This window comes from Tenrec ecaudatus, chromosome 1 (assembly GCF_050624435.1).
Source record: "Tenrec ecaudatus isolate mTenEca1 chromosome 1, mTenEca1.hap1, whole genome shotgun sequence".
Lineage (NCBI taxonomy): Eukaryota > Metazoa > Chordata > Mammalia > Afrosoricida > Tenrecidae > Tenrec > Tenrec ecaudatus.
The window spans coordinates 88,994,256-89,009,744 of record NC_134530.1 but is presented as its reverse complement, the minus strand read 5'-3'; the positions used below and the strand labels follow the sequence as shown (position 1 = coordinate 89,009,744).

The 15,489-nt window shown below is 43.9% G+C and overlaps 1 protein-coding gene across 3 annotated transcripts in view; it reads right to left on the bottom strand.

The window, feature by feature from the left end:
- PATJ (PATJ crumbs cell polarity complex component) overlaps positions 1-15,489 on the bottom strand; it is a 398,931-nt gene that overhangs the window by 68,883 nt on the left and 314,559 nt on the right. The gene's annotated exons all lie outside the window — the stretch shown is intronic.

Below are 15,489 nucleotides of genomic sequence, written 5' to 3'. Positions count from 1 at the left end.
TTTGAGAGCCTTCCACTGTACGGAGTTCATCTTACAGAAGCGTTTCAGACAATGTGCTGGGGTGAGGTGTACGATTTTTCTAAGGTAGCGCTCCAAGCGTTTCTTCCTCAGCTGTCTTTGTGTGGGAGCTCTGTTGAGATGCATGTGCTATTGTGAGTCTGCTCATGGCATTTCCATGATGGGCGGCAGTTTCCCACATCACAGCAACATGAAAGTCACCATAATGCGAGAAGCTGACAGACTATATTTTACATTAAAAGTTTTTAAACATCATAGCCAATATGTATGAAAATTAAGTCAGCAGTTAAAAAAGAGTAGCTCTTTTAATATAAAAGTTAGGCCTAATGACTCAGTTACATAATAAGAAATAATAACTACCTATCAATTTGTCTCTTTCTCCTTCTCTCTGCAGGGTTTTGTTTGTTTGTTTGTTTTTAAAATGTAATGCACTAGGTAATCTGACCTAAAACTCAAATTCGGTGATTGCAGTCACTGCTTACAGGTAGCTAAGACGAAAAGAAATAAAAACACGCCAAAAAATAAAACATCTCCGATTACCTAAGAATTGCTGTGAACCTCTAGGCACTGGGTAGCTAGCGGTTTCTTCTTAAACTCAAGAAAGAAACCACTTTCCATCAACTGAGAATGGAGTTCTCTTGCCAAGACGAATGTAACAAAAAGGTGGTATTCATCAATACAAATATAGTTTTTCATTCTAAAGTATAGATTTATTTTACGGAAATGGGATAATATTTGTATTATATTTTATAATTCCCTGTAGCTCCATCTGGTCCTTATTTACTTAAATTTAATCAGCTTCCATAATGTTTTTGCTTACAGTCATTTTTAAGATCAGAAACACTCCAATCTGGATTTTCAGAGGTACCATTCGTTAACATTCTTTCTGTGTGATTCATGGACTCTTTGCAAACTCTGCTTTGATTTTAAAATAAAACTAAGGTAATAAGATGTTTTGTATAAAAATATATGACTTAAGCACTAATGATAAAAAGAGCTAGGCTTTGGAGGATTACATGCCAAAGCAAACCGCACTCCTCATGAAGCAGACTGGGCAAAGTTCATTTGAGGGGGACTAGCAAAATAAAACACTTATCAAAAGTAAAATAGCTTTCTCTTCCTTGGAAGAAACTCAAGCCACGAGCTGAAGTTGCGGGTGCCCTGCAGTTGCCAGAAGCAGCACTTACGACACAAGAGCACGCGACATGACGGGCAGTTCCACGAGGCCCCTTCCGAAGCTGGTCTGTGGTTAGAGCTAAAGAACAGATAGTCCTCGCCCCAATTTCTAGATGGATGCACTATGCCACTCAGTATTCCGAACGACAGTGTCAGCTTAGCTTGGGATTTCTTGCTAGTGCAACCGCCTCATTTTCTGTTGTTGCGGGGCCCATTTCAACCCCTCATGGCCCTGAGGGCACAGTGGGGTAGACAGCCTCCTCTTTCTCCCTCAAAGCTGCTGCTGGCTTCCAACAGGCGACCTTCGAGCTAGCAGCTGAGTCGGTACATAACCACGGCTCCACCAGGGCCTCTTCACTGCTATCAAACTTCTCTCAAACAGGAAGGAATTCAGGTGATATTCAATCAGTTAGTGTGTGTGTGTGTGTGTGTGTGTTACAACAATGCAGATTTGAAATGATAGGTGAGAAACGGCAAAATTTGGAACCTGACATTTCTTGGCACTTTTTTTAACTACTAAAATACTTAACTTTTACAATTTATTCTAGAACTTCACTAATCTCATTTACAAAAAGCAAAACAATATTCTAATCTAATGTTTATCTCCTGCAAAGAGACAAGCTTATCTCCAGGTCCAGAAGAACAATTCAAGTATAGCAACTTGGGCTTGTATTATTAAACTGTTCTTTCAAAAAAAAACCCAAGCCCCATAGGACAAGGTCGAACTGCCCCCATGAGTTTTTCCTTCTCAAGGGTGATACAACTGCTGGTCTCCATACAAGAAACAAAGAAAACAACAATTAGGCCTAGTCTCTGTAATTTCAAAAACAAACAAACTTTCTTAAAACTTTTAACTTATAAGAAGATTGAGAGAAATAGTGTCTGGGGTCTTAAAGGTTTGAAGATAAACAAGTGGCCATCTAGCTGAGAAACAACCAAGCCCACATGGAAAAGGCACACCAGCCTGTGTGATCGTGGGGTGTTGATGGAATCAGATATCAGGCACCAAAGACCCAGAACAAAAAATCATATCGATGTGAATGAGGGGGAAGGCGGAGTGGAGACTCAAAGCCCACCTCTAGACAATTGGATGTCCCCTTACAGAAGGGTCACAAGGAAGAGATGAGCCAGTCAAGGTTCAGTATAGCACCGATGAGACATACAACTTTCCTCTAGTTCTTTAATGCTTCCCTCGCCCCCCCTGACTATCATAACCCCATTTCTACCTTACAAATCTGGCTAGACCAGGGCATGTACATGGGTACAGCTAAGAGCTCACAACACAGGGAATCCAGGACAGATAAACCCCTCAGGGCCAATAATGAGAGTAGGGATACCAGCAGGGTAGGGGGGAGGTGGGGGGAGAGACGGAACCAATGACAATGATCTACATATAACCCCTTTTCAGGGGGATGGATAACAGAAAAGTGGGTGAAGGGAGGCAGCAGAGTAAGACACGAAAAATAAAAATAATTTATAAGTTATCAAGGGTTCATGAGGGAGGGAGGGAAGTAAGAGAGAGAGGGAGGGAGGGAGGGAGAGAGGGTGGGTGGGTGTAGGAGGGGAAAATTGAGAAGCTGATACCAAGCGCTCAAGCAGAAAGAGCCTTCACCTACGTATCTCTTGTGATAGGATCACTCTATCCGTTCCTTCTGTGTAGCTGATGTTTAGAATGGTCTTGGTCAAACTGAGGTGAAATCTGCCTTTGCTGAGCCCACTTAAGCAATGATTCTCGTTTTCCCTCCTTCGTATCCTCACCTTCCAGACCTGCCTTCCTAGTAAGTTCAATTCTTCCCACGAGGTGCTTTCAGCGGGCTCTTTCCTCACCCGTGTTCGAGGGAACATTATTTCTAAAGTGACGACTACTACACATCTGTACTGGTGCATGCAGTGCAAGGTACCGCATGACGACTACAGACAAAATAATAAAAATAACCTGCTGTGAAGGAGCTCGGGAGCTGCGGGTGAGATGGACAACCCCCTTTTACAGATGAAGGCAGAGTAAAAGGGAAAGGGGGCCCAAATGAGATGGATCCGAGTTCAGGCGTCTGGACCAATCGCAGCATTGAGTCCTTGGAGAAGTGACTCAACTGATCTGTGCCTGTTTCTTCATCTATAAAATGCTGCTACTGCCTCTCCTATAAAGTTGTTGTGAGGATCGAATGAGATGCTACGGACTGATTATATGTGAAGAACAGCGCCTGGATTTTCCTCGACCCGTTAGATTGGTGAGTAGTGTCTGGGGTCTGCAAGCTTCCAAGAGCCCATCTCAGGCCTGAAGACTGGTCTCTACCCACCCAGAGCCAGAGAGAAAGGAGGGCACCGAAGGCTCAAAGAAGAAACTAGCCTCCACCCACTACAGCCTCTTCTCCCTGGAAACCAGAGGAACAAGGCAGCACCTGGCTCCCACGGCCAGCTGTTCTCATCAGGGTCACCATGGATGGTCCAGGAGAGAATGGGAGAAGAACCTGGAACAGAACCTCACATTCCTTCAAACCACGTGTACAAAGAGACACCAAAAATGACAAAAACAAAAAGCCTAAACTTGGACCTCCTGGACAGGCTGAGGACTCCTTGGGACTAGCATCCTGAAACACTCTTCAGACTTTGAACCCAAACTTGAGGAAAAATAACAAACTATGTAAAAAAAATAAAAGAATAAAAACCATCCAATAGTACTGCGGTCCCTTTAAATAATTTTTAAAAATCACCTACAAGGTCAACGGAGCATGAGAATGCAAGGAAGGGGGCAGGGGAACCAGGTGGACGCGGTGGGACCACCACGGTGACAATGAGAATGCCCCGTATTGCAATGAACGCAACCAGTGTCGCTGAAGCAGTGTGGCAACAGCTGAGCCGTAACCTAACTGCTGCGTGAAGCGACCCCAACACGCCACGACTTTCAGAATTAAATTCTGTGCAGCAACGAGTAGTACCGCGCCAAGAGAATCCTTCATGCCATCTGAAAAATGTCCACTCCACACAGCTCGCTGCCCCGAGGCAATTCAGATTCACCACGAGCGGGTAGGACAGAGAAGAACTAACTGCCCCTTAGGGTTTTCGAGACTTTGAAATCTGTACAGGAGGAGACAGCCTCATCTTCCTCACCTGGAGCAGCTTGGTGGGATCGAACTGCGGGCTTTGTGGGTAGCAGCTCCATTTGTAGCCCACTACGCCAGGCTCTTTACAAAACGTTCCCAGGGTATTTTAAGTGAAATAGTATAATTGAATTAGTAAATGCACAACACCAAAAACTTCACACAAAGCAAAACAAAACAAAAAACAAGGTCTAAAACAAATACTAAAAATAATTTTTAAAAGGTCTGAAGCTGAAGAACAAATACCCAATTATCTAGACAGAAAACCATCCATTTCTCAGTGTGCAGTTAACACACCAAAGGCACACAAATGAATGGAGCCAAGGATCTACTTTAAATGTTTAATAATAAATTGTACTGCCGAACTCATGACATGACAGGCACTGGGTAAGTGCTATTTATTCATTATCTTAATTAATCTGTGTCAAACAGTGAGAGGGAGATTTTATTATGACCACTGTTTTACAAAACGAAGAAGCAGATTGAACTTAGAAAGGTTAAGCCACTTGCCCCAGGTCCCACAGTTCGTAAGTCGAAACAACTGGGATTCTAATGTGCATCATTGCTTTATTCTTTGCTCAGATGGAGGAGAGCACGCTGCCTGCAGCCTGGAATCTTTGACAATGGGATCACTGAGAGGAGAATGCGCAGGGCTTGGACCTGGAGAAGGCTCCTCAGTCTTTCCCCACTTCACGTGTTCAAGCTCAGGAGCGGCTCGTCTGCCAACCAAAGGTTTATTTTTTAAGTTGTTCTCGCTCTGCTCTACAGAAGGCTGATAATGAGATAAACAAACTCAATGAATACCCCCTGGCGAGCAATATTTTACTTCTCCTGAGAACACTGGTGATAAAAGTTCATCTCAGCCAGTAAGGAGACATGGCTGGACGCTGAGAGAGCTCGGGAGTAGGGGACACGCATCACAGCCGGGAGAGCGCTTAATCTTCTGTGACAGAAAAAGCCAAGCCTCAAAATGTCATGGAAACCAATATTCCAACAAGACAGCTTGGGAGAGAGGACGGAGCGGGAGGGAGGAGGGGGAGAGGAGAAAAGGATAGATTCATAGAGGGATGGAAGGTAATGCAAATTAATAGAATACTCTTATTATACACACCCGTATCGTGAGCTTTACTAGGTTTTCTGATTTCCAAGAAGCCCATAAAACTCTGAATTAAAGGTGCCCTGGTGGTGTAGTGGTTACAATGTTGGGCTGCTAACTGCAAGGTCAGCTGTTTGAAATCACCAGCCACTCCTCATGAGACAGATGAGACTTTACCCTTCTATAGAGTTACTGTCTCAGAAACCTATGGGGGCAGTTTTACCCTGTCCTACAGGCTCACTATGAGTCAAAATGTATCCAGGGGCAGTGAGTTTGGTTTTGTGTTTTGGGTGGCATAGTGGTTATAAGTTGGGCTGCTAACATCAAGGACAGTAGTTCAAAAACACCTGCTGCTTCCGGAGGAAAACAGGAGGCTATTCCTGTAACAAGGTGTCTGTCTCAGAGTCCCACAGGATGCTTACACTTTGGCCTCTAGGGTCGCTATGAGTCGGAATCAACTTGATAGCAGTGAGGTTTGAGTTAATAGTAATTAAATCTAGAAAGTCCTGCTGTCCTCCCCCAACCCCCTACTTTTCAGAAGATGCCCCTATTTTAATAGTCCACTTGTGTTCTGTCATAGGCTGAGCCCCCGCATCAGACAGCATGCATCAGATGCAGTAGAACTACCTGGAAGAAAGCATGCATCAGATGCAGTAGAACTGCTGGAAGAAAGCATGCATCAGATGCAGTAGAACTGCTGGAAGAAATGTGTGAGCTCGGCCAGGATGGGGCTGACGTGCTGGATTGTGTATCCTCTGCACTAAGTACAAGGCGGCCTTTAAGCAAACACGTGCAACCAACAGAAGAGTCACAGTCACCAAAGGCAGCCCCGGGAGGCACAAGGTTGAAACGACAGACGCCGAAGCACGTCCTTTCCGACTGGGTCCAGGTGTGCTGATGAATGTCCCCAAGAGGCTCAGGCTCATCATTATGTTGGCATTTTAAAAGATCAGTTTCGATGACCTGCTGCAAATGCAATGGGATGCTAAGTGAGACTTCCCTCTGTGATCTCAGAAACCATCTGTCTTGGCTCAAGAGAAACTATTTATAGCAGAGAGGACTGATGTGGTGTCAAGACCAGGTCTTAGAGGCTTAATTCCTCTGAAGACAGCAGAAATATCTGTTGGACACACCACAAAGAGGACGCGGAAACGCTAATGGGGAGGGCTGGGGATGCTTACGAAAGGTCACCCGCCGGTGCTCAGGATGGATTTTGCCTGGACCAGAGCTCAAGCAAGGGCTCAGCACAGACTCCAACATGCAAAGGTCCTTTTGAGAGTGTGCCTTGAGGTTCCCCATTCCTCCCTTTACAATGCAATGCTCTCAACTTCCGTTACTAGCTTCCTGCTGGCTGGCTGCATGCAGTTCCAGGACCTGGTTGGCCAATGGGGTCTAGAATATCAACCAGGCAGCAAACTCCATGCCAACATTTGGAGGGGGAACAACACAACGCAAACAAGAAAGACGGGCAAGGGGGAGAAAGCAAGAAAGAGGAAGGGAAGGATGGGGGTGGGTGGGGGGTGAGAGCCTCCAGGAAGGCAGGAAGCGCCCTGTGGAAACAATGGCTTCGCTTGTTCAAGTGCCTTCCACCTCCTGCTGTTTAGCCTCTCCCCCATGACTTGCCTACACATGAAGCTGGAGCCTAACCAAGGGCTTTTGATGAGGTACCTGAGGGTAGAAAATAAAAGCTGTGCCCCATCGTTCATTTTTAAGTGGTGCTTCTCCTTCCAAAGGCAATGGAATTTACAGTCTCCACAGGCAGGACCATATATTACAAACCTCAAGATGCTCTGAGCCATTTTTTTCTTTCTGGCTGCCTCATGGCAGCGGGCGTCGCAGCCTGACATCCAAGGTGCAGGGGTGAAGGGCAGGCTGAAGCCTGCTAGCTGGCGAGCAGCAGCCCGGGCAAGGGGACTGTTCAGACTCAAGGGCAGCACGGACACATCTTGCTCAGCCACGCTAATCACCCACCCACAGCAAAATCCCAACAACAAGTCAGCTTGGACGGGCATGATGGTTAACCAACCAGAGCCAACGGGACACCCCAGCCCCTAGAAGTATGTGCTACAGAGGACAACCCTAAATCTACCAGTTAGGGAGAGGGGCCGGCGGGCCACACCTACAGAGAGGCAAACCAAGAAAGAAAAAGAGAGGGTGAGGGTCTAGACCAGTGGTTCTCGACCTTCCTAATGCCGCAACCCTTTCATACAGTTCCTCATCTTGTGGTGACCCCCAACCATAAAATTATTTTCATTGCTACTTCATCACTGTCATTTTGCTACTGTTATGAATCATCATGTAAATATCTGCTATGCAGGGTGTATTTTCATTGTTACAAATTAAACATAACAAAAGCATAGTGATTAAGTACAAAAACAATACGTAATTATATATGTGAAATATTTATTTCTAAGGACAAATAAATGAAATTTTGTCTTGAAGCATGGTGTAGCGTGGGTAACAGTAAACTATATTGCTACATTTGGGGGCAGTATGCGTAAAAAGCCCACGTCAGTGCAGATTGAGATAGCTTCTTCTTCACCAGATCAGAAATTCTCGGGGCAGTCTTTGCAAGAGCACACGAAGATTATCTTCCACAAGTCAACTTCTGTATTTAGACTTGGTAACCAACAAGCTGGAAAACCCTGTTTCACAAAGATATGTTGCCGGAAATGGAAGAAGGTCACAACGCAGTCTCAGACAGAACAGGCTGTGACTGCAAACACTTGATCCAGAATTTTGTAACTGGCATTGCACAGAAATCACTTCCTGCTGCATCATCGCTGTCAAAAAGCTCAATGAACTTCTCTTGTGCTGTGTCAGGAACATCTTCAACTTTGACTGTGAATGGGCTTTGGGCAAGTGCAAATGGGGTGTCAGGAAGATTTGGAAAATACGATGAAAATTTGTTTGCAAGCATGTGCAAGTGTTCTTTCACAGAAATAATCATCATAATCCTTTTGTCTGGTTCAACGTCACGTTCCTCAAAGAAAGCAGATAAGGTAGGGAACATGTAAATTTTATTTTCATCCTTTTTTTTGGCCAAGCTGACGTTTCATTTGGAATGATCAGATCTTTTCAGGCAAATGGAGGAGGCCTGTTGCATTTGGTCTGGCAGTGATCAATTTAACTCATTCAAGATGGCAGAGATGCCAACCAAATAAGCTATTTTCTACAGTTCACTTTCATCACTGAAAAGTACTTCGAACTGCAGTTTTGCTGATTTAAAAATGTTTTGAGTGCACCATGAAGCTCAACAACACATTTTAAAACATTTCCTCTCTGTGTGAAATAGCAGAGCATTGTTGGGCAAATCCAATTCGTTGCAGTTGCACAAACAGTTGATTGTTTAGAGTGCTCGCCTTCACAAAATTGACAAAATGATGACTCTTTTCATTCCTTCTTGTAACTCTTGTGGCTGCGTCTTCATTGCTAATATTTGCCGATGGATCATACAGTGAGCTACGATGACTTTTGGTGACTCATTCAGCACCAAACATTGAAATCCAGATCGACATCCTGGCATAGGTGGAGCACCATCTGTGCAAACACCTCACACCTTCTCCCAAAACATCTGATGCTCTTTCAGAAATGAACCAACTCTGTCAAATACATCACGTGCAGTTGTTGTCGTTTCAAGAGGTTTTCAAAAAAGAAACTCGTCTTTAAAGTCACCCTCGTTAATGTACCTCACGTAAACCAGTATCTGTGAACAGTTTGCAGCATCTGTAGATTCATCAAGCTGTGTGCCAAATATTGGAAGTGGAGCAGATTTAATTTCCTGGGTTACCTGATCAAGAATATCAGCAGACATGTCATCTATTTTTCTGTGGACAGTACTGTCAGATAAGGAAATTGCACTCAATTTCATAACAAATTTGCCTCTGATAATAACTCAAACAATGTCTTTGGCCGCTGGCAACAGTAAACCCTCAGCAATGGTGTGAGGTTTCATAGCTCTGGCAAATCTATGTGCCACCAAATACAAAGCTTCTACTGCTGCTACATTTTGTTTGTGGTACTTGCCACCAGTGTCAAGTCTGGCTTTCTTGAGTCCATCAGCTTCGCTTCTAAAATAGTTGGTAACTGTGCCGGCAAAGCTTGGATGCTTGCTATCAAAATGGCATTTTAGTTTGTTCGGCTTCATAGATTCTAATGATAGAACTTCACAACAGATAACACATTACGGTTTCTCAATTTCTGCTGTAATTTTTTTTCCTTTTTAAAGTTTATTTGTGTATTTTTATTTTATTATCATTTTAAAATCATTTTATTGGGGGCTCGTACAATTCTTATTGCTATCCATACATACATCCATTGTGTCAAGCGCATATATACATTTGTTGCCATCATCATTCTCAAAACATTTGCCTTCCACTTGAACCCTTAATATCGGCTGCTCATTTCCCCCTCCCTCCCCACTCCCCCTACCTCATGAACCCTTCATCATTCATAAATTATTATTTTGTTGTCATATGTTACACTGTTCGACACCTCTCCCCGCCCTCTTCTCTGCTGTCCATCCTCCAGGGAGGAGGCTATACGTAGATTCTTATAATCAGTTCCCCCTTTCTACCCCACATTCCCTCCACCCTCTAGGCATCGCCACTCTCACCACTGGTCCTGAAGGAGTCATCTATCCTGGATTCCCTGTGTTTCCAGTTGCTATCTGTACCAAAGTACATCCTCTGGTCTAGCCGGATTTGTAAGGTAGAATTGGGATCATGATAGTGGGGGGAAAGTATTTAAGAACTAAAGGAAAGTTATATGTTTCATCGTTGCTACCCTGCACCCTGAGGGGCTCATTTCCTCCCCTCCTGCTGTAATTATTGAGGTAAAGCGATACTGTAAAAAATCCTCAAAATGAGCTGATACCAATGGCTCAAGCAGAAAGAAAATGTTTTGAGAATGATGATGGCAACAAATGTACAAATGTGCTTGACACATTGGATGTATGTATGGATTGTGAAAACAGTTGTACGAGCCCCCAATGAAATGATTTTTTAAAATCCTCACTATATTTTCTTTTCTTAACGTTCTTCTCTACACGATCCATTGTCATGGGATGGTTTGCTAATGAAAGTAATATATAACAATAGCTTTAATAATACAAAAGATGATACATGGCATAATTCAGTCAATGCAGTTCATTAAAGTTTCCTATGATTTAACATTCTCTGTGTTTTTACATACCTGTTACTATCACAAGGGGGCAGTATTCACATTAACCACAGCTGAATATAAAAAGACCGATCAGCATCCAGATTAAGTTCCCAAGGTACAGATATATTTTTGCAGTAGTTCATGATTTTACAGTACATGATTTTACATTGACCCAGTAATAATAATTCATTAAGTGTCGTTTTACCTCCAATTCTGCTGCTTTCCACATAGTAACTGCTTTTAACAGAGTAGACACTTTTAACACAGCAGCTGCTCTCTGCACAGTAGCTGCTCTCTACACATGTGTGACTTGTCTGCATAAGTACATTATGGTGCCAACCCTGTCACACACACCTGTATTTGCACGGGGTGTTACATGATGGGGTCGGTGTGATGATGGCATCAAACAGAGTACTCCAGTGGGCATATCTGCATACGGACGGACCCGCCTGGAGATGGGCAGAGGAACGGTGTTTTCCGATGGTCTTAGGCGACCCCTGTGAAAGGGTTGTTTGACCCCCAAAGGGGTTTTGACCCCCAGGTTGAGAACTACTGGTTTAGACCCCATACTGGTACACCAAGCCCTGAGGATGACGTCCCTGCATGGTGCTACTAAGGTATAGAGAGGACTGTAGGGCTGACAATAGCTCGAGACATGATGTCCCCTTGCTGAAGCATACTGTGAGAGAGGACAATACTGGGGACACATGGGGGGGGGGGAGTGAGTCCAGTCTGACCCTCCTCCCCAGAGTGGGGCGAACCAAGAAGGGAACTTAATAGATCAGCAATGGGAGCAAAGTCAAGCCACAAATTCCCTGAGGAGCCTGCAAGATAACCTTCAGGCTTGGAGAGGCAGGTCCCAGAACCTCTCATGATCGATGGGAGAAGGTCAAGAAGGTCATTAGACGCACCTGGAATTATGTATGCTTTTTCTATTTCTTCAATCTTTTGTTTTGTCTCCATTATTGTTGTTTTGCCTACCTATAGAAGATAGGCATGGGAAGCAAGCCCGAGGAGAAAACAATGGAACCAGTGGTTCGGGAGGGACTTGCGGGGAGGAGAGGGCAGGGAAAGGAGTAGTGAGAAAATGCCATAGACAGGGGAACAACCACTGAGAGGCAGAAGAATGGTGAAACTGATGGTGGGGCTGGAGGCAGGTAAAAGGAAACAGGAGAACGAGCTAGGAAGCAAAGCTATGGATCGAGGTATAAACATAGGTGTGCAATTCTGTAAATATATTCATTCACAAAAATGGAGGCATTGACCTGTGTACATAGATTTATATGGCAATACATTGAGGAAAGTGAACGGACTTTGGGACTCTGTTGAAAGCCTCCTTCAACGCAAGAACACTTTGTTCTAACAACCTGGCATTCTGTGATGCTCACCCTCCCAACACAGTCACTAAAGACAAAATGGGTGTATAAGCAAATGTGGTGAAAAAAATCTCATGGTGTCCAGCTATCAAAAGATATAGGTCTGGGGTCTTATAGGACAGGCTTGAAGTTAAACAGCTGCTATCGAGCAGAGAAGCAATAAGCACACATGGAGGGAGCATACCAACCTGTGTGATCATGAGGTATTCATGGGACCAGGTAAGAGGTATCGAAAGAACAAAAACAAACAAACAAACAAACCATATTGTTGAGAACAAGGGGAGTCGGAGCAGCACCTCCAAACTCATCTGTAGATAATCAGACATCTGCTCACAGAAGGGTCACAAGGAAGGGGTGAGTCCACCAGGGGACAGTAGAGCACATGAAACAGACAATACTCCTCCGGTTCCTTGAGGCTTCCTCACCCCACCCCCACACCCCACCCCACTATCATGACCCCAGTCCTGCCTTTCCAGCCTCTGGCTAGACCAGAGCATGTACACTGGCACACATAAGAGCTCACAGAAACACGGAATTCAGGTCAGGTAAACCCCATAGGAACAGAAATGAGAGAAGCGATACCAGGAGGGTGGGAGGAAGGTGGACGAAGGAAGGGAGAAAGGGGGAACCAATCTTAATGATTGATACATACCACCCCCACCAGGGGGAACGAACAATAATAACATGGGTGAAAGGAGATAGCAGTCAGTGTAAGATATGAAAATAATAACAATAATTTATAATTTATCAAGTGGTCATGAAGGTGGGAGGGGGGAGGGAGGGTAAAAAGAGGAGTTGATACCAAGGGCTCACATAAAAAGCAAATACTTAGAAAATGATGATGGCAACATACATGCTTCATACAAATATGGAACAAATATGCTTGATATAATTGATATATGGATTATTATAAGAGCTGTAAAATCCCCCAATAAAATGATGTGTTTTTTTAAAAAAAGTAAAACATAACTTTATAAAAGATCAATTTAAAGTTCTAGAACATCTTTGGTAAACAAGGAAACAGGCCATGCGAGCAAAGGCACACTAACTATTTACAATCAGTAGTTTCTGACTACTAGTCAATGACCTTCAAAGGACAATGATAGACATAATTTTTCTACCAGTTATGCTTATTCAACCTCTGATCTGTACCCACTAAATCAGTATTAACCCCTATTTTGCCCATGTGGAAATTACAGCTTGAAGAAAGAACATGAGCCATGCAAATGTTTGCTCTGTGCTGGGCGCAAGCCTCAGCTCCTTAGCTAGGTCATCTCTTCGAGCCTCCAAGCAAGGGCACTGTGAAGAGCCCTGCTGGCGCTGGGAAAACGGTGTGCATTGCTAAATCTAAGGTCAGTGGTTCAAACCCACCAGCTGCTCTGAGGGAGAAACAAAAGGCTGTCAGCTCCTATACAGATTTACAATCTTCAAAACTTGACATAGGTTTTCTAAGAGTCAGAAAGTACTCAACACCATCCTGGACAGATTAAGAAATAGGCTCTGAGAGGTTAAGGAACTTTCCACAAGCAGTTAATGGTGGAGGATAAAGAGGGGAGAAAGCAGAACCAGAGGAGTGGTTGACCATTCCTCTGAGGTCAGCCCAGGATGTATCAAGGGGACTAGAGAAACAAGAGAAGGCTTTCCTGAACAGGAGAGGGGTCGGGCTAGGCTTGGGGGCGAGAAGAGGAAGAGAGGAATTTGAGAAGGGGGGATCCGAGGAGGGATGCTGGAATGAATATTGGGGTTTTGGGAAACAGTGGTCGGGTCTGGGGCTGTGATGGCCTGTGACGTCTCCTGTCCTGCATAAAGTAGGCGCAGAATGATGGCCGGCAGCCTAGTGAACGGTTTCTGAGCGCTGCTGAGAAGTTAGATGATATAAAAGGTGTTCTTAGAAACAGTCACTTCAGAGGAACCCTCCAATGAAGAGTTTGCTCAGGGACAAAGCTGAACAGATGGCATTCAAACATAGACAAAGAGAAATGTAGAGAATTTTTGGGGTCTTAGGCACAATTGGCTGCTACATCCAGCTAACTCCAGGAATTCCCAGTTGCACCTAAGATGATAAAAATCACCACAGTATATGCAGAAAACTATACAGCCAAGAGAAAGTAATCTAGGAAATTCAGAATTCTGGAAGAAAACATTAATTATGCTTTAATCTAACTAAAGAAGCTAAAATTCTTTAAAAAAAAGAAATACCAGCCTCTGAGCACATTAAGGTTCGGGGGGGGGGGGGTCTGATAGCTAGTAAGGCTGGCATTCTCTAGGTCAGATGGGATGTTACGGAGGTGAGAAAGACCATGAGCAGGAAACAAGAAAAATGCACTAGGACCCAGGTGAGATAGTTAATGTTTATTAAGTTAACCTGGCCAATAAATACATGTGAGCCTCGCCTTTCTAGTTCTCATGTCTCTTGCTTTCTGATGGTCAGACTAGGGTGCAGCTGCCTTAGCCAGTTCCCTGCTTCAGCTGGCAAGGCTCACTTTCAGCCAGACATCCCCAAGGAGAAGTCACATGGACCTATCCTGATGCAGCCATGGGTGCTGAAGCAGCCATGTGGAGACCCCTGCCAGCCCTGAGATGCTTACACGTTCACTGATTTGGCTTTCCTCCTGCAGTCGGAATCATTGCGTGTGTTTTGTGAGATGGAGGAGGGCTTTGTGGATTGGTGTTGGACATATGGGTTCATGTTGGACTTGCGGGCTTGGGCAGCACTGAGTTGGGATGTTTTCTTGATGTGCACTCACCCTTTATATAAAACTCTCTCTTATACTTATGAATTTCTGTGGATTTGTTTCTCTAAAGTACCCAGACTAACACACAAGGTTTCTTAGCCCATGTGGTTCCTAAGTTTCCTGGTACTTTAGTATAGAAAAATAACCCACTCTACAGCGAATCTAAGTCTGAAACATTATATTTCTGGCCCAAAATTAAAAAAAAAACATTTCTATTTTATCTGAAAGCCTGGTACAGGTACATGCAATTTATCATTTGCCTCTTCTAAGCAAAATGGGCAAGAGTAATACCAAACCACTCATTTAAAGCATAGTAATAGGGAGGAACAGAGAGAGGACGGACTTAGCCCATAGGAATAAGAAGACAATTTTTGTTGTATGTCTTGTTTTGGTATCCATTTAATTTTGTCAAATGTGTAAGTATTAACCTATTCAAACATACATAAAAGGAGGTAGTGGCATGGATTATTTTGAGTAAATAACAATCCAGGGAATGTTTTTACATCTTCTTGACACCATTGGCTTATGAAACAAAAGGTCCTGAAAATAATCAATGCTCACTCATGCAAGCAAACTCTTTAATTGTTGGACCACTTCGCAATGTTAATTGAGCTAGCATGCTCGGTGTATACTTGTAGCTAGCATTGCACGTCCTCATCACGCATGCGGTGACAATAACAATCATGACTGATGCTTGTTGAACATTTGATGGATGTCAAGGATGGTTCTTTTTTTTCTTTAATCATTTTATTAGGGGCTCTTACAGCTTTTATAACAATCCAGACATCCTTTTTAAAACATTTTCTTTCTACTTGAGCCCTTGGTAT